The sequence below is a fragment of the Aegilops tauschii genome, chromosome 6, assembly GCF_002575655.3.
Source record: "Aegilops tauschii subsp. strangulata cultivar AL8/78 chromosome 6, Aet v6.0, whole genome shotgun sequence".
NCBI lineage: Eukaryota > Viridiplantae > Streptophyta > Magnoliopsida > Poales > Poaceae > Aegilops > Aegilops tauschii.
Window position 1 is genome coordinate 493733467 of NC_053040.3, and position 20509 is coordinate 493753975.

The 20509-nt window shown below is 48.2% G+C and overlaps 1 pseudogene; it reads right to left on the reverse strand.

Moving 5' to 3' along the window:
• Positions 1–3861: 3861 nt before the first annotated feature.
• LOC109775907 (disease resistance protein RGA5-like) lies at positions 3862–7933 on the reverse strand (annotated as a pseudogene).
• Between the last annotated feature and the right edge of the window lie 12576 nt (positions 7934–20509).

Here is a 20509-nt window from a genome sequence, read left to right on the forward strand (position 1 = left end):
GCCACAAAACTCTCGCCAACGGGCAATCAAAGAAGAGGTGCTTGATAGTCTCATCCCGATCACAAAAACTACACCTAGTAGATCCTATCCAGTTGCGCTTAACCAAATTGTCCTTTGTTAAGATTACTTGTTTATGCACAAACCACATAAACACTTTAATCTTCAAAGGAACTTTGACTTTCCAAACATGTTTGGAACTAGAAATACTACTAGAGTTAATGATATCGATATACATCGATTTGACTGTAAACTCTCCAGACCTAGTAAGCTTCCAACACAACTGATCGGGCTGATGAGCTAGCTGAACCTCCATCAGTCTACTCACTAACTGAAGCCAAGCTTCCCACCGGTCGCCAACAAGCACCCTCCAAAACTGAATATTGAGGGGAATGGACTGCATAACCGTTGCAACAAGAGAATCACGACGCTGAACAATATGATACAGGGACGGATACTGGAGCGCCAACGGCGTTTCACCAAGCCAAGTATCCTCCCAGAAGCGAGTGGTGTTGCCATTACCGACAATAAACTTTGTCCTATTAAAGAAGGCGGCTTTGACTCTCATAAGCCCCTTCCAAAACGGCGAGTCAGTTGGTCTGACTGTCACCTGGGACAACGTCTTGGACTGCAAATACTTACTACGTAGAATCTGCGCCCAAGTTGGCTCAGTCTCATCTGACAACTTGTACAACCACTTACTGAGAAGGCATCTGTTCTTGACTTCAAGATTCTCGATACCAAGGCCCCCCTGGTCCTTTGGTCGACAGATGATATCCCATTTGGCTAGTCGGTATTTTCTCTTAAGTTCGTCACTCTGCCAGAAGAATCGGAGTCGATAGAAGTCCAGCCTCTTCCTAACCCCAACTGGGACTTCAAAGAAGGATAAAAGAAACATAGGCATACTCGTGAGCACCGAATTAATAAGAATCAATCGGCCTCCATATGACATGAGTTTTCCTTTCCAGCACCTCTGTTTCTTCTCAAACCGATCCTCGATGCACTTCCACTCTCTGTTTGTTAGCTTTCGATGGTGAATGGGTATACCTAGGTACGTGAAAGGTAAAGCCCCCAATTCACATCCAAATTATTGCCTATAAGCCTCTTGTTCGTCCTTGGCTGTACCAAAGCAGAACAACTCGCTTTTATGAAAATTAATCTTCAATCCAAACAATTGTTCAAATAAGCATAACACCAGCTTCATATTTCTCGCTTTAGCCACGTCGTGCTCCATGAAGATGATTGTATCATCAGCGTATTGCAGGATGGACACACCACCATCAACTAGATGAGGCACCAAGGCACCCACCTGACCGGCCTCCTTTGCCCTCCCTATCAGGATCGCCAACATATCAACGACAATGTTGAACAAGATAGGGGACATGGGATCACCTTGTCTCAGGCCCTTGTGTGTCTGGAAATAATGATCTATATCGTCATTCACTTTAATTCCAACACTCCCTTTTTGCGTGAAAGACTCTACCTGGCGTCGCCAAGCCTCATCGAAACCCTTCATGCGTAAGGCCTGTTGAAGGAACGGCCACTTGACTTTATCGTACGCCTTCTCAAAATCCACCTTGAAAATAACTCCATCAAGTTTTTTCGTGTGAATCTCATGGAGCGTTTCATGAAGGACCACAACCCCATCAAGGATGTTCCTATCCGGCATGAAAGCAGTTTGAGTAGGCTGCACAACAGCATGCGCAATCTGTGTGAGCCTAATCGTTCCAACCTTTGTAAAAAATTTGAAACTAACATTGAGAAGACATATGGGTCTGAATTGCTCGATTCTCACAGCCTCTGTTTTCTTAGGAAGGAGGGTTATCGTACCAAAATTTAGCTGAAAAAGCTGGAGCTGCCCCGAGAACAAATCATGGAACATCGGCAACAGGTCCCCTTTAATAATATGCCAACACTTCTTATAAACTCAGCTGGGAAACCATCTGGGCCAGGAGCTTTATTATTTTTCATCTGTGAGATGGCTTCGAAAACCTCCTTTTCAGAAAAAGGAGCTGCCAAGATATCATTCTCAACAACAGTGAGTTGAGGCAGATCCTCAACCCTAGACTCATCCAGAGACACACAGTTATCCTCTGGGGGTCCAAACAACTGCTTGTAATACTCTGTAATGTATGATTTTAGGTTGTCCTGACCGATAATCGTTTCTTCATCTTGTTCAAGCTGAAAGATCCTCTTCTTCCTGTGTTTGCTATTGGCGATCATGTGAAAGAATTGAGTGTTCGCATCCCCCTGGACAACTCTTTGGACCTTGGCCCGCAGCGCCCACTTTAATTCTTCTTCACGAAGAAGTTCTTTCAGCCTCATCTCTGCGTCCAGCTTGGCATGAAGCTCTGCGGCTGGCAGAATCGGGATTTCTGCTTTTATATCTAAGGACTGAATAAGGGTAAGGAGCCGTTCCTTTTCAACCTTATAAATTCCGCTTAGATGCTTAGCCCACCCACGTAGAAAACTTCTCAGGTGCCTAATTTTATTCTGTCAGCGCTCAAGCGTAGTCCTACCTCCTGCATCCTTAGCCCACTCTCTGGCTACGAGATCAAGGAAACCTTCTCTTTCAAACCAAGCAAGCTCGAATGAGAAGACATTTTTATTGCTCAGGTGAGAGGCCTCAGCAGAGTCAAGAAATAGAGGCGTGTGGTCACAAATACCACGAGAGAGTGCCTGAACTGTAACAAAGGGAAACTTTGTATGCAGGCACAATGTCTGATAAATTTGTATGCTTATGGTTCTGGCCACCCCATTTACTGGCTCCATGGCAACCACCAGATCCACGACCATGCATTCCCGTCGCTGTGGCCATCGTCGACGGACGTGCAAAAGAGGAAGGCATGCATCCTTGCCCTATCCCGTTCCCCTGCCTGTCCCGAATCCTCCTCGTCTCATCATTGCCGCCGGTATTAAGCCATCTTTAGGCCGCGCTTGGATTGAGTGTAATGTAATACGGGTGTATCAATTCTACAAGTGTATCTTACGGGATTAGACCGATTTCCGGCCGCAAACAATACAGACCTCTAGGTGCCTGTAATTTTTATAGGTGTATCTGAGGGAAATACGATAATCCAAGCGTCAATTTCGTTCAATTTCTTACACATACATACAGGTCTTGGATCAATCAGGGAGTAGTATATAACTAAGCATTGGTGCTTTCAAATTCATTCAAAAAAACAAATGGTTGGGAAAGCACATAAGCACATCTCACACAGATATATCAAGTGCATAGCTAATTACATAGTTTGCAGAGCACAGATTAAGATGGCTGGGACAGACCGTCACAACCAAAGACAACACCAAGGAAAATCGCCACATCGAAGGCACACATGAGGTCTCTGAGCTCCGATAGGTTGCCGCACGAAAAAAAAACTGAATCAAGGAGTGATCACGAGGATAGGATCATAGGACTGACTGACATACACAGAAATCTTGACGATTTCCTTGGTAAGGCCAACACACTAGCTACAACCTCTGTACAAATAACTGCAGACGATAGACAGGAAATTGTACAACCTTAAGTGGCTACTGTCCTCGACCTATCTATTTAGCTTAGCACCGACATGCAACTTTGCTGAGGTAGATTATTGGTCATTTGACTACCAGTACAATTCATGTACTGGGATTAATTCTTGAAATCAGCAACATAAGACTCTCAGGTAGATTATTGGTCTGACCAACGCAAGTCTTCTGTTGACACTGAAATACCCAATCCTATACCGATCGAAGCACTGCAAACGATTGGGGAAAGTCAGAATTTAACAGTGAGATATTGCAGCAGTGCCAATAACATGTCGTAGAACCCAACAAACTGTTGAGAAAATAACAAGACTGAGGAGAAGATATGCGTACATGTACACCTGGACTGGATTCAGCACTTCCGATCAGTGCCTTTCTTGAAGATCAGAGTAAGGTGTTTGTTGGGATGTGCACCGGCTGCTCTTTCCATGTAAGCCTTCACGGCGTCACCAGTGCCCTTCTTGGTATTCCAATCTAATTGACATTCGAATGTAACGAGGCTGGAGAGGTTTTCCAGCCCGAAATCCAAAGCACCAGGACTGCTGCTGAGAGTCTCCTTTTTAGAACAGTTGTAAAAGACAATCATCAGTTTCTCTAGCTTCCGCATACATCCTGCTGCAAACAAGAGATCCATCCCATCTCGCTGTGCGAAATAAGTAAACATGCTCAGGCATTTGAACCCAGTTTCACCACTGACTGTTAGCCTTCTGTCTTCCCAAGGGGTCTGATCTTCGTCTCCTTCGAGATCCAGCGTGAGCAGAGCGGGTAAGGCTCCAAGGATGCACAGATCTTCGTCCCTGATTCTCTCCAGTTGCAACTTTAACTTCTGCAGGTTGGCTAGTGATTTTACCCAACCTGGCACCTTTGGGAGGAAACAATAATCAGTCACAACGCTTTGGAGGTTAAGCGGTGGGGAAGTGCACCATGCTGTATCCAGTAAGGTGTTGTCGTCAAGATACTCCATTTTTAGAGAACTAAGGTTATGTGTGCCTAGGTTACGGAGAGAAGAAGCAGTGACTTCTAATTTCTGATCTTTTTCAACATCCATTTCCATAAAATAAAGGTGCAACTTCCTCAGATTCTGTAGCTTCCCAAGCCCTTCGATAAAATTACATGATTGTTCAGCGACACACACGCACTTCAACATCTCGAGTGCTTGCATCTTGGCAATTTCGTCAGGAAACGTAAGACCATTATTAACTAGCAAGTGTTTCAGTTTTCCAAGATTGATAATACTTGCCGGTAAAAGGTATACCATTGTCTTCCTTATGTCCAACACCTCTAAACACTGTAGATATCCGATTTCTTCCGGGAGCTCCCTTAGCCTGCCACTCATGGCAACGTTAAGGTACCTTAGCTGAAACAGCCTTCCTACATTTGCAAGATGGTGGTTGTCTAATTGTCTGCATCCCCAAATGCCCAATGGATGGCATCCTCCAAAGTCCATACTGCGCAAATGCTTGAACTCCACCATTGAAGGGATATTCACTGTATCCTCCTCAAACATACTAAGTGATCGGACATGAGATAATACCAGGCTTGTTGGCATGACATGATTTCTTTGCCCTTCAACCTGTATGGAGAGACGGCGGACTCTACTTTGTGTCCCAATAATTAAACTGGGAATACCAACGAAAGTAACAAAGTTCTCTTCAATGGACTTGGATACTATGAAATCAAGAATCGTGTCATGAACTCGACAAGAAAGCACCTGACCATATTTTCCTAGCTTCACAGGTTGGATCAAACTCCTATTGACGAGCTCATTAAAATACTTCTCTCCTAACTCATATGCCTTATATATGCTATCTTTGTAAACAAATCCTTCGGCAATCCATCTTCTTATCAAACCCTTCCTCTCAGTAATAGAATCCTCTGGGAATATACTCAGATACAACAGGCAAGTTTTCAGATGAGGAGGAAGATCGAAGTAACTAAGTGACAATATCTTTATCATTCCTTCGACACTGGGGTTCCTTTCGAGTGCACGACCAATTGAATCTTTCAGTTGGTTCCATCGATGCTCTGATCTTTATGTTAGCCAACAAACTAGATATAGCAATGATTGCCAGTGGCAAGCCATCACACTTTTCCAAGATTTGGTTAGAAACCATTTCAAGTGATGAAGGGCAATCTTCTTCAGAATTGAATAATCTTTTGTGAAACAGTTGTCTTGAGTGCACCATATTAAGAGGCCTTATATTGTAAATATGGCCACCGATTGATGAACGACAGAAGCATGCAACGTCACCCATACGAGTTGTGGTGATTATTACGCCACCATATTCAGTAATGGGGAATGCAAATTTGATAATATTCCACGCATCCACATCCCATATATCATCAATGACAACAAAATACCTGCACATGGATTCATAGGTGATACTGGTGTGATTTTAATATAAAGGGTGTATAACAAGATAGACAAATAAATACAAGAAACTTGAGCATAATGACAACAAAATAAGTACTCCTAGGTAAGAAAGATACACGTGTTAAAATCATTGTTTAAAAAGCATGCCAAAGCATGAGTACGTGCTAGGCAACAACAGATCGCCTAACGTGTAATCATGCTAGGACCATGCTTTGGGGAAAGAAAGCACTAGGCAGAGGCAAGTTTAGAAACTTTCAGCTAGAACTTTTTTGACCTAGTATATGCTACAAAGGAAATTCATTCATGTAATCAATCCTCACTAAACATTTTAATAGGTTTGGATGAATGGTGATGAAAACTATCGTGTGAGGTCGACAACAGCGGCTGAGACCTAATGATCTCATGATAGCTCAACTCTACAGATCAACATCTTTGCATCAGGTGGGCCGAATGAGAGAGGAGAGTGAGAAAGGAAAGCACATTCATTTGGAGGCATGGAGGATCTGGTCTCACGATGGAAGAGAGTTATAAAACGAGCAGGTGGAGGAATAGGATAGTGACATATATATGTAGCAGCCTACGTGTGAAAGGGTGTGTAGATGGTACCCTAGCAAACAACAATCAAACTATTACTTCCCAAAACTAACGATGGGGTATAACACTCCAAAAAAAATTGGTTTAGGGCATGGGAGATTGGGAGCCCAAAAGAATTAGGAAGAAACACAAGCCAAGTTGGCTGTATAGGGAGGAAAATGAACTTTCGCACCAAGGGCTACTCAATCAACTCCTTGCACTAGGTTATGTCATATACTCGATGGAGGCACTAGCCATTTCTTCAAGACGCTACAATATCAAAAGAAAAGAAAAATAACGTAATTCCCGAACGGATGTTCATAGTATAGGTCATTGTTGGTACTCTTTCCATTTCTTTTCACATGATGCCGACATGATCTTCACTACAAACATTTAACCATTACACTTGCTAACAACAAATGCGTAACTATGAACAAAAATTAAAGGGAATTGTGTGTTCTGCTTTACAAATTACTGGTAGTTTTTTTTTTATAAATTTCTAAATAACTTTCTTAGTTATATATATTGTACGATGACAAGTAGGCACGGAATAGAATGGTACCTTTTGTCTGCTAGGAAACAACTGATATTCATGATGACTTGCTGAATGCTCCCTGCCTCGGTGTCAGCAAAACGTAGACCGCTAACTTGACTATGAATAGTTCTCATGATATTCATCATATTTGGATTCCGCGACACAGATAAGAAGGCTCGACATTCAAATCTTTCTTTGAGGTGTTGGTACACTTGATTTGCAAGAGTTGTTTTGCCCATTCCTCCAGATCCTACGATGGAGACCAGCTTTAGTTGCCCACCTATTGATGCACCTTCAGTTAATAGTTTGATTACCTCTGACTTGGATTCATCAATTCCAACTAGTTTTGAGACATGCTCAAAGATAGCAAAAGCTCTAGGGTCAACGGTTGCATTTTTTGTGTTGGAGAAGGCCCGGCGTGTGTTGTACCGTGCATTCCTCTCGCTCGCTTCAATGACTTGTTTCTTAAAATCTTGGAATATCTTATGGTCAGCCTTCCTCTTCCCCAATTTCCCTAGGATGTGCTTGATCTTCCTTTGTTGGCTTCGTCTTGCATGAAGTCATCGATGGAGTCCTCTATATCATAGGAGAGCTCCCGTACCATGGACATCCATACCTTATCTTGCACGTCAGGATCCTCCTCGTCCGACACCTTCAGTAGAAAGGCGTGCATGGCGGTAAGCTCATCGGTCAGAGACTTGATCTCACGAGAACCCCCTCCATGGTTGTACTCGTTCACCAGCAGACTGCCCAACTTCTCCAGCACGGAGTTCAGGGCCCCCGCCGCTGCACTCACGAGAACCCCCTCCATGGTAGGATAGTGTGGTTCTGTTAGGTTTGCCTGGACGGGAGCGGTAGCAGGTCAAATGCAACAACAACAACAACAACAATAGGCAGCTAGATTTGTGTCGTCAATCTAGATGCTAAAAATAGAATTAATCAAAGTAAGCCACTAAGCCGAGGGAGGATGGACTCGCGTAGGAGGACGACGCTGTCGGGCGTCGTGGTGGCGTCGATGGCAGAGAGACCTGGCACGGTACATGCAATAGTACAACTCTGAAGATGGATTGGTGGCAGATGGCTGCGGCGGCCTCATACCCGGCAGGCGTCCTGGTTGAGGAGTGCGTCGGACTGGTAGGTGCCCCATACCCGGCAGGCGTCCTGGTTGGGACCTCAGGTCTTAGATGTTTAGGTTGGCTGCGATGTCTGTTTGGTATTAGGCCCAGACTATCTGCGCCCCTTTATTGATTGGATAGGTGTAGCGACAGTTGTTGCTTAGACGGTGGCTTTAGTCTTGCTGTTGTATGGCTTTGTACGGTCTTGTGAGAATAATTAATAAAGTGGCCGTATGCATCGCCCAAATGCAGAGGCCGGGAGTTATCCTCCTTTTCTAAAAAAAAGCCACTAAGCCGAGGCGCTCATCAAGCTACACACCAATTAAAATTAGATGCTGGCGGAAGACAAGCCTAGGCAGCGGTGTTGAAGAAGAAGGCTTGAGGAGACGAAACCATGATAAGAAAGGGGGAGATGGGGTCATACCTACTGGGATCGATCCAGCTGTTGAGGATGGCCGGCTCAGAACTGACTGTGGCGGGGGCAGAAGCAATCAGCTCGAATTACGGTTTTGCGGAGAGAGGAGGGAGGAGGGAGGATTTGGCGGTCGTACGAGGGCGGAGTGATGTAGGGTCGTCGCCGTTTGCCGTGCACATACTCAGGCCAATAGGCTGCTATTTAATTAGCAACAGCAATTTCCAGGAGCCACCATCCAAAAGTTGTTAACAGTTAATCAATCTTGGATGTATCGATGAATTGGGAAAAGGACGCCAAGTTGCATATGCGCTGTCTTCATGTAGTCGATAATGTAGTAACTAAGTTCAAAAGGGCATCGAAATGTGCATCCACGCGTACAGATACCAAAGCCATTTGCCGACACGAGCAGCCTAAGGCTGGTCATAATGGGGAGTATCATTCATAGTGCATAGTATCATATATTAGTATCATAGATGGTCTCATTTATTGTCATGCATGACACGTAGTAGCATAACATTTGTTATGTTACAGTATCTAACTATGTTGCTATAACCATCTCTCTTCTTTAATTGCCTGCCACATAAGCATGTTTGCGAGTCCTATATGCATGATAGTACTTATGTTACCCACTATAGCCAGCCTAACTGGAGGTTATTTGTACAACCAAGTGTTATTATTCGTGCCCTGGTTTCAAGCTTCAACAAAGTGTTATTTTTACAACCAAGGTAAGGGCTGTCTCAACATTAACTCCTCTACATCAGTGCATGCTAAAGTGCTTAATAATTATAATCGCAAGACTTCTATTTTTCTATTGATGTAAGCATGATACTCTATTGCTGAGGGAAACAGAAAGACTTTGCTGCGCATTTTTATTAATTTAAATAAATAATACAAAGTCCGAAAGAATGAACAGATGAAAACAAAGAAAGAAAGAAAAAGAACAAAAGAGAATAAAATCTATCTATCTATCATATACTAAAAGGAAAATACAGATAAAAAATAGAGGTATGATCTAGAAAATCCCACAATAATCTGAAACATCCGGCCGGCCCTTGATCTAATGGACCCTATTAAACAAATAAACCATGACCATTAGACTATGTAATTGTACTAATCTGCTTTATTTTAGAATCATTGTACCAATCTACTTGGTGGACATGTCACGCTACTTTTAATAATAACCCAGAAAATTATGTAGACCTAAAGCCTCAAGTCTAAAACCGGCAGAATATGCGCTCGCTAGGGTTTTCCGCCCGTGGCGAACTGGAGGCGACTGCCTCGCCGCCGCCACCGCCGGATGTCAATCCGGCCGTGTGTGGCCCCGTCTCCGCGTCTAAGCCCAGGCAGGGCGTCAGAGCTGCTGCGGCTGTGTCCGCTGTTCGATCGTCGGCCCCCATGGGTTGCTACGACGATCCTGCCGTATCCGATCTGGAGACCGCTGGAAGGAGTCCAGATGGATTGCTCGAGGACGGATCTGGGTGCCCTATCCCCTCCGGCCAGGAAACGGGGAATCCTGCTTACAAAAAGCCACCTAGGGCTACGGCTGGAGTGTACACACGACCATGGAAGCCGCCGGATCGCATCGTTCTCGCTGCTGCTCCAACGTTGTTGACAGGGATGGTGTCCTCTACGCACGAGGCAGACAAAGAGACGGCAGTGGCCGCGGTGAACCTGGAGGTCGGTGGGGGCACATACAGGGCTCCCTCTGTGGATGCTGCTTGCCCGAAGCCTTCCAATGGAGGATCCGTGGCTGCTAGCCGCAGCAACCCGCGAATGCAGACGCTGACTCTATGGAACCAGATGAAAACAGCGGGTACAGGGTCGCTGGACGGGCAGCAAACCCAGCTTGGTGGTGGATCGGGAGACCAGGACATGCACGAGGTGTCCAGCACTTTGGAGGCAGTCGGCCCGGGGGCCGCCGACAAACTGACGGGGCCGGCGAAGCCCCGTCAGGAGCAATGAATATCCTAAGTTGGAACTGCCGAGGGGGTGGGAACCCTCGGACAGTTCGAGATCTTGTGAGTCTAGTGCAGGCTCATTCCCCTAGTATCGTCTTTCTTTGTGAAACTAGGCAGACTAAGAATAAAATGCAGAGGTACCGTAATCGGTTAGGTTTAAGAGGTTTTGATGCTTTTGATTGTGCGGGTCGCAGTGGTGGTCTCGCTTTGTATTGGCATGAGTCCCTGAGTCTTGATGTAAAAGAAATTAATGAACGATATATTGATGCGTATGTGACTGTTGTGGCGGGTGAGCCACCATGGAGGCTTACCTGCGTCTACGGCGAGCCTCAGACGGAGGACCGCCATCGCATGTGGTCCCTCCTCCGGAATCTTCACCAACAGGCCGACATGCCATGGGTCGTGGTGGGAGATTTCAATGAGGCGATGTGGAGTTTCGAGCACTTCTCCGACACACCATGTTCGGCAGGTCAGATGATTGATTTTCGTGATGTTCTTGAAGTATGTGGCCTGGGCGATCTTGGTTTTGCAGGCCTCCCGTACACCTTTGATAACCGTCGTGGAGGTCGGGCGAATGTTAAGGTGCGCCTTGACCGGGCAGTCGCCAACAATGCCTGGGGTGACATCTTTGCTCACGCTAAGGTAGATCACCTGGTGTTGCCCAGTTCCGATCACCTGGCTATATTGCTCCGTTGCGAGCGGGAGGAGCCGCGTCCAATGCAGGGGAGGAGATGCGGGCAGTACGAGGTCATGTGGGAGAGGGAACCATCTCTCCCGGAGGTAATTATGAATGCATGGACTGAGCTGGGTTCTATGGTCCATCTTGGGGATATTACCTCAGGTTTGAGTACCTTGATGCACAAATTGCAAGAGTGGAGACGGATTTGGTAACGTTATTAAGGAAATTAATAAATCTCGCTCTCTCCTCGAGGAGCTTATGTCTATGAATGCAGATAGGAAGGAAATTCGGGAGGCAGCAGACCGGATGAACGAATTGCTTTATAGAGAGGAGATGATGTGGATGCAGAGATCCCGTATTGCTTGGCTGAAAGAGGGTGACCGTAATACTAAGTTTTTCCACCGGAAAGCGGTATGGCGTGCTCGTAAGAACTACATTAAATCCCTCATTGATGATACTGGGGTTGTGCACAAGGACCACCAGTCCATGGAGACCATGGCTACGGCTTATTTTTCTCGTTTGTTTACTGCTGATACAACTCTATGTGCGGATCCAGTGATTAATCTTATTAGACCTCGTGTGACTGACAGCATGAATGATGGCCTATGTGCAGATTTTTCAGACCAGGAGATAGCTAATGCTCTATTTCAGATTGGGCCACTCAAGGCGCCTGGTCCGGATGGTTTCCCCGCCCGTTTCTTCCAAAGGAATTGGGCGGTTATGAGGGAGCAGGTAATTGCAGGAGTGAAGGAGTTCTTCCGCATAGGGGTCATGCCTGAGGGAGTGAATAACACCTCCACTGTTCTCATCCCGAAGGTGGATAACCCGGAGAGGCTCACGGAGTTCCGGCCCATAAGTTTATGCAATGTCATTTATAAGGTGGTGGCAAAGTGCTTGGTGAATCGATTGAGGCCAATTTTGGATGAGATTATATCTCCAGAACAGAGTGCCTTTGTGCCTGGACGGTTAATTACAGACAATGCATTAATTGCTTTTGAGTGCATTCATTTTATTCAGCAGGAGAAAGACCCTAACAAAAGTTTTTGTGCATACAAGCTTGACTTATCTAAAGCTTATGACAGAGTGGACTGGATCTTCTTGGAGCGAATGATGCAAAAGTTGGGCTTCGCTCGCCGATGGGTGAACTGGATTATGGCTTACGTCACCTCGGTGAGGTATACAGTGAAATTTAATGGAACCCTCTTGGACTCGTTTGCACCGTCGTGTGGACTTCGGCAAGGTGATCCACTGTCCCCGTTCTTGTTCTTATTTGTGGCTGATGGTCTTTCTGCTCTGTTGAAAGATGGCGAGGAAAAAGGTGATTATACACCGCTGAAAATATGCCGTCGAGCTCCAGGTGTTTCGCATTTATTGTTCGCGGATGATACGCTTTTGTTCTTTAAGGCGGAGGAGGAACAAGCGAGGAAAGTCCAGAACGTGTTGAATACATATGAAAATGCCACGGGACAATGCATCAATCCGGCGATGTGTAGTGCCCTTTTTGGTAATGCATGCACTATGGATAAACAGGATGCGGTTAGATCAATTCTTTGCATTGGTACAGTAACCTTTGAGGAGAAGTACCTAGGGCTGCCAACGCCCGAGGGTCGCATGACGCGAGGTAAATTTCAGAATCTGCAATCACGGCTCTTGAAGAGAATTATAGCTTGGGGTGATACCCTCTCTCTGGCCGGTAAGGAGATCATGATTAAGGCGGTTGCTCAGGCTATCCCTACCTATATTATGGGTGTCTTCAAGCTCCCTATGTCAGTGTGTGATGACCTGAATAGAATGGTACGGAACTTCTGGTGGGGCTCAGTGGATGGTAAAAGGAAAACACACTGGTTAGCATGGCCAAAAATACAGGCTCATAAATCAAAGGGTGGCTTGGGATTCAGAGACTTCCGCATCTTCAACCAGGCCCTCCTCGCGAGACAGGCTTGGCGCTTGCTAACTAAGCCTAACAGTTTATGTGAGCAGGTGCTCAAGGCCCGTTATTATCCTGACGGACGACTTGAGGATACGGTCTTCTCGGGGAACGCCTCGCCGACTTGGCAGGCTATCCAATACGGCCTCGAGATCCTGAAAAGGGCATCATCTGGCGTGTCGGCGACGGGCAAAACATCCGCATATGGCGCGACCGGTGGATCCCGCGAGAGCCATCCTGCCAACCCATCACACAGCAGGGTACCTGCCGCATCAGAAGGGTGGCGGAGCTCCTAGATGAGAAGGGCTCCTGGCGGATGGGTCTCCTTCGGCGCTACTTCCTCCCGGCGGACGTTCATGCGATTACTAGCATCCGGACATCACCACGCGTCACGGACGATATCATCGCCTGGGCACCGGAGAAGAACGGCATCTTCACCGTTCGCTCCTCATACCGCCTTGCCATGGACGAGCGCGAGCGTCCATTGGCTACCGCCACGAGCAGGGCACCGGATGGTCGTCGCGCCATCTGGAAGATCATATGGGGGTGGCCTGCTCCCCCTAAGGTACGCGTCTTCGCATGGAGAGTTGTGACTAATTCACTTGCTACATGGCCCAACAAATTTTCTCGCCTCCTCGAGCTTACTGACTTATGTCCCCTCTGTGGCATGGAACGAGAGGACGGATTCCACGCATTCTGCAGGTGCCCACTAGCTAGCGAGCTATGGCGTGCCATGGCGGTGGACTGGAACATCCCCAAGCTGGAGTCCATCAGTAACCCCGGACCGGAGTGGCTCTTCACACTGTTGGAACCCCTAGATGACACGACAAGGATGGTGGTGCTTATGACCATGTGGCGGAGTTGGCATGTGCGCAACGAGATTACACATGACAAAATGCCTCCTCCGACTGAAGCCTCCTGACGCTTCCTCCACGGGTATATTACTTCGCTCCTGTGTATTAATCAACACCCTTCGGGAGACCATGTGAAAGGGAAGATGGTGGTCGTTGCTTCACCACCAGCAGCTCGGGTCATCTCTGGCCCCAAGATGCAGCCGAGATGGGTCCCCCCTGACACGGGCTGGACCAAGCTAAACACGGATGGGAGCTTTATTACTTCTACGGGTGCGGCTGGAGGAGGTATGATTCTCCGAGATGATAGAGGTGAGATCATCTATAGTGCATGTAGAGAACTCCGTGCATGTGAGAGTGCCTTGGAGGCGGAGCTAGCAGCGTGTCGAGAAGGACTGGAGTTGGCCTTGCACCGGACGAACCTTCCAATTATAGTTGAGCTAGACAGTGCGGAGGCGGTGACGTTGCTCACAACACGCACGAGAGATAGATCGAGGCACCACATTCTCATAGAGGAGATCCGAAGATTAGCTGATACCGATGATAGAGAGATTTTATTTGCTCGCTGTAGCCGCTCACAGAATAATATTAGTCATGAGTTGGCCGCTTACGGTCGTCGCACCCCTCGTACTGCGGTGTGGCTTTCTGCTGGGTTGGACTCTGTTGTAAACTTGGCTATGGCTAAGAAGCCTCCTTGAGTTATGAGATATTCTTTTCCCCGCAAAAAAAAAAAAAGCCTCAAGTCTAAAAGGAAGAAACGTGAACCTAAAAAAAACTGCGCATCTACTTGAGGAGACCCGTATCATTTTTTATAAGGAAAGGACGTCATACATATAGGCAGGAATCCGTAAGGTAAAACACATATAGGCAGGAGCGTTTTTAAATTGCTCGATCGTATTGCTTTTGCTAGATTATTAAGCCCTCTCAGTCGTTGGCGTTTTTCTGGTCGCCAACCCACAGATGACAATCGTTGGATATCTAAAATAGACCATGGACACTAAAGTTTGAAAGAATTACCTCCCCATGTCCTAGATTAATTGTCCTCGTATACCTTGGTTGACACGTCGTTACCCGTCGTCATGCACGGCTAGCTTCTTTGCGGCCTGTCGATCAGATCTTCACCACGTGGACATGATAATGGAACACATGTTTTGTACTTACTGCATGCATGTTGGCGCAAAACCATACCCCTGGCTCTCCTCTCTCTCTCACTCGGCTCTCTCTCTAGACGTCGTGGCTCAAACCAACAGAAGAGGAAGAAGACGATCAAAGGAGGAGGAAGAACAGGGACACGGCGAGGATTTTTTCCCGCGCACGAACGCCTTCACCTTGAGCACGAACTCAAAACCCCGCAGCTGTTACAACGGCCCTCGCGTGGCTTTATGCGCGAGCCAGCGCATCGGGCATAACCCACAACTTCGCTCCATCCTAATCGCTCGCGCTCCGCTCGCTTCGCTCGTGCCCGCGTCGCGCTCTGACACGCGCGCCCCACGGCGAGCTCCAACAGCCGCACCCTCGATCAGCCACGCGACTCGCCAACAGCCTCTCCTAAACACACGCACACGACGCACACTCGCACGGACACACCCGTGCTGCACCTGCACACACCCACACACACACTCCCCACCGCGGACCCAACACGCCCCCCGGCCATATACGCGCCCGACGCGATGAGCTCGTCGCCGCGGCTTATTACACCCAACACTCACGCCCTAAGCCGCGGCTCATAGCAGGCTTGGCTCCTCGACGACGTCGTCCACCAACAGAGCGTGCTCCGCCGCTGGCGCCTTCTTCCACTGCGGGCATTCCCGCTTGAAGTGCCCGCGGTCGCGGCACACGTGTAACAGCAACCGCGTCGGTTGCCGCCGAAGCCCGACGCCTCGCTGCGCACGTCGTCGTCGTCCCGCGCACCTTCCTGACGCCGCTCCCACGCCCGCCATTGCGCCGCCGTGTACATGAGCGCCGTCAGCTCGCTCGCCGCCCGCCTGCCCCCGTCGCCGCAGCCGCTCGTCGAATGCCTTCAGCCGCCCCAGCGCGTCCTCGAACGCCATCATGCCGACATCACAGAATTGCTCGATCCCGGCCACCGCCGCGTACAGGTTGTCCGGCACTGAGTCAAGCAACTTCTTGACGAGCGCTGCATCCTCCAGGGTCGAGCCGAGCGCCGCGTAGCGCGCCGCCATCCCTCCAAGCCTGCCGTCGAACGCGTCCAGGGACTCGGTCTCCACCATGCGCAGGAGCTCAAATTCCCCCCGGAGCGTGCCCAGCCACGCCGCCCCGCACGCTGTCCGCGCCGACGAATCTGGCCTTGAGGCTCGCCCACACCTCCGCCGATGTCTTCTTCGATGCCACCTGCAGCAACAAATCCTCGGCGAGCGCACTGAGCAGGTAAGCACGCGCTGGCTTGTCCTTCTTCGCGATCACCGCCACCGCGGCCTCCTCCGGCACCAGCACCACCTCCCACAGCCCGGCCGCGTTGAGTTCGCCTCGACCTTGATGGCCCATGTCGTGTAGTTGTCCCTGGTGAGCTGTGGCACCGGCTGCGGCAGCGCTCCGCTCGCTCTGCCGGTGTACGGGGCGACAGACATCGTCGGCAAGCTTCGGTCTTCACGTGGCTCTAATGCCAATTGTTGGCGCAAAACCCTAGCCCTATCTCTCCTCTCTCTCTCTCCGTCGCTTGGCGCGCTCTCTCTCTCTCTCTCTCTCTCCGCCGTGGCTCAAACCAATAGAAGAGGAATAAGACGATCAGAGGAGGATGAAGAACAGGGACACGGCGAGGATTTTTTCGGGCGCACGAACGCCTTCACCTTGAGCACGAACTCAAAACCCCGCAGCCGTTACAACGGCCCTCGCGTGGCTTTATACGCGAGCCAGTGCACCGGGCATAACCCATGCCTCCACTCCCTCCTGATCGCTCGCGCTCCTCTCGTGCCCGCGTCATGCTCCGACGCACGCGCCCCACGGCGAGCTCCAACGGCCGCGCCCTCGATCAGCCACGCGACTCGCCAACGGCCTCTCCTAAACACACGCACACGAGGCACACCCGCACGGACACACCCGTGCTGCGCCTGCACGCACACACACACTCCCCGCCGTGGACCCGGCGCGCCCATACACGCGCCCGATGCGATGAGCTCATCGCCGCGGCTTATTACACCCAACAGTGCAGGCATCCATTCATCTAGCAGCTATGGACATGATTGATGAAGACTAACTTCCCGTCCGTGTGTATTCTGCCGCCTACGTACCTACCGACTGGAAGTATGCTGCCGCTATGATTCGATTGGGTATCCACCATGTCCACATGAGGATCTCATGTTTCAAACTTACATTTTGCATGTTCTGTATCCGTTTGATGCTACATTTTAAGATAATAAAGTTGTCCTTTATCGAAAAAATATCAGCATACCATACATCGAGAAATACGTGATAGCAGGATGACTTTTGCCATTAGTGTGTGTAGGCCTCTGCCGCATTGAGCCAGCGACGTTTGCTCACACTGGTAAAAAAAAGGCCTTTAGTCCCGGCTGTGCAAACGGGACTAAATATGCGCGACTAAATACCCCCCCTTTAGTCGCGCCTCTTACGAATCGCGACTAAAGGCTTTAGTCCCGGTTCTCGTGGCTAACCGGGACTAAAGGCCTCCTCCGCAGGTTTAAACCTGGTTTTTTTGCGAATTTTTTTATTTTTTTTATTTTCAAATTTCTGAATTATTTTAACCTCTAATCTCTAATCACCACCCCTCATCACTGCTCAATTTATCCTCTAATCTCTAATCACCCCTCATCATTCCAAATCATCTAACTTCCCGGACGGTCACCCATCCTCTCACTACTCCAGCCTGAGCACGCTTAATTTCCGCGTTCTATTCTCCCTCGTTTCCAAGTCTGCACTTGTTGTTTTCCTGACAATAGTAGGATGTCAATTCTATTAACCCTCAGGAATTTAGCTTGAGCATCAAGTGACACATTTCACTGTTTGAGTTTGAAACTATTGTTTTAAAAAACAATAATTATTTAGTAACACTAATATTTCTGGAATAATTAGTTTGACCATTGTTTGACCACAGTTTGACCACAGTTTGACCACAGTTTGACCAGATTTGACCAAAATTTAAAAAAAACTGAAATAATTATTTAGTAACACTAATATTTTAGAATAATTAGTTTGACCATTGTTTGACCACAGTTTGACCATAATTTGAAATTTTTTGAATTTTTTTGCCTCTCCAGATCTTAAAAGCCCGTATCTTTTTTTCTGTTAGGTTTTTGAGGATTTTGAAAATGTTTAACGGGGTTCCCCTAGTTAAATTAGGATGTAACTTTTCGAGTAGATGATTTTTCATATAAAAAACTTTTTCATCCGAGTTCGTATGCAAAAGTTATGCCCATTTTAAGAAATTTCAGAGAGATTTTGCAAATAAAGTCGAAATTCATATTTGTTAATTTTCCCAACAACTAGACCACATATCACATGGGAAACTTATTTTATTTTATTTTTTTGACATTTGCATCATTTTCTTTAGTTTTTTCTAAAACTGAAAAGGCGATCCACGCGGGGGGGGGGGGGGGGGGGGGGGTAGAGTTTGAAAATGAGGCCTCAAATCCCTTTAGTCGCGGTTGGCCAGGCCAACCGGGACTAAAGCCCCTCCCGTCCGCCAGCTCGCGCTGGGCCCAGATAGTTGGTCGCGGGTCTCCTCTCGAACCGCGACTAAAGACCCCTTTGGTCGCGGTTCGATTATTTTAGGGACTAATGGGGGCATATGGAAGCCTCTTTTTCTACTAGTGTCAGTACCTACGGCCGGTCGATCGGGGCGTCCATAAAATGCACAAAAGGGACCCCAGGTTTCGAATTTGCATCATGCATGAATCCATACAACGAGGAGCAGCATGAGGACTTGCCTTGCTCTTCATGTGTCCGTACAGCAAGGACCTTGGTATGTAATGGAATGAGCCTTCCGTTCATGTGTACGTACACAGTCACTACAAGAGAGATCCTTGAACGTCCCTCATGCACACAGACGGCTCAAAGCTAGATACGTGACAGGTATATTTTGTTTTTGTACTGCTCCATCTGTCTATGCAAAACACAGCATAATATCAATAATTCAATTTGGTGTCTGGGCTCATCAACACTAGGTGAATAGTAAAATAAAAATAGCAGAAAACTAAAAAAATCCCTTTTTTTTTCTCATCCAAGGTGCTCAGATGTGTGATGTCCGTGCAATATTTCAGGGTGTTAGGACATTCGAGGAGTTTGTGGAAAAAAGATGAAATCGGGTCCGAACTGTGGTTTTCCAAATGTTCTTGAAACACCGAAATTTGTCATTTTTGCCACGGGCTCCATGAATGTCCAAACTTCACCTATTTTTTCACAGACATCACACACAAGAGCATCTTGCAGTCCAAAATAATCTGATTTTAATTAATTTCCTATTTATTGTGATTTTACTGTTCATCTCCAGGCCCTTCCGAGCCCTGGTGCACATTAGTTGCGTCCAATATCGATAATACCATTTCAGGCGCCTATCTATCATCAGTACGTATATATTGTATCATGCATGAAACATGTGCCGCATGCCACAGAGCTTCATTTGTTAGAGTACTAATTTTTTTTGGACAACTAAATAATGCTATGAGCAAATTCACTCAAATGTGCTTCTTTAGCATGAGCATGACACGGTAAGGATGGACCTTACTGTGGCCCAAATGTGCTAGCGAATATAACCAACAACCATATACTCAATTCAAAAGAACCTTCAAATTTCACATGAAGGAGTATAATTTTAGATGTTGAGTATAAGGATTATTAGGAAGTATAGGATAGACTAGGATTTGATCCTGCCTTGTTTTGTATTTCAAGTTGGTCTTTGTACTCCTATATATATGCCCACGAGGTTCAAGCAATACAACGAACTATTCCACCAATCCCTCGCTATCCCTTCTAACATGGTATCAGTTTCCGGGTTTTAAACCCTAGCCGCGCCGCTTCCGCACCCGCGCACCACCCCTGGGGCGGTCGGCTTCCATGACCGCCGCCAGGGGCCGCGCCGCCCGTAACTAGGGTTTGTCCGCCGGCCGTGTTGGCCAGCTGCCCTAGAGAGTCTTTTCCCCGAGCCCTTGCTCCGGGGTTTTCTCACTCCCGCCGGTCATCTTGATCGTCGGTTTTTTTGGTTTCCCGATCTAATCTTGATCGGTTTGCGTCGCCCACCACCGCCGTTGACCCCGTGCGCCTCTACTCCAACCCCGGCGCGATCGGCCGGCTTCTTCACCGACCCGGTGGCCTCGCGCGTCGTCCGCGCGTCTGCCCGCCGGTCGCCCCGACCCGGCGGCCTCGCGCGTCGTCCGCGCGTCTGCCCGCCGGTCGCTCCGACCCGGCGGCCTCGCGCGTCGTCCGCGCGTCTGCCCGCCGGTCGCCCCGACCCGGCGGCCTCGCGCGTCATCCGCGCGTCTGCCCGCCGGTTGCTTCGACCCGGCGGCTTCGCGTCATGCGGCGACCCTTCACCGCCGCCGTTCGCGCGCCGGCCCACCCGTCGATCTACACCGGCCATCACCGCCCTG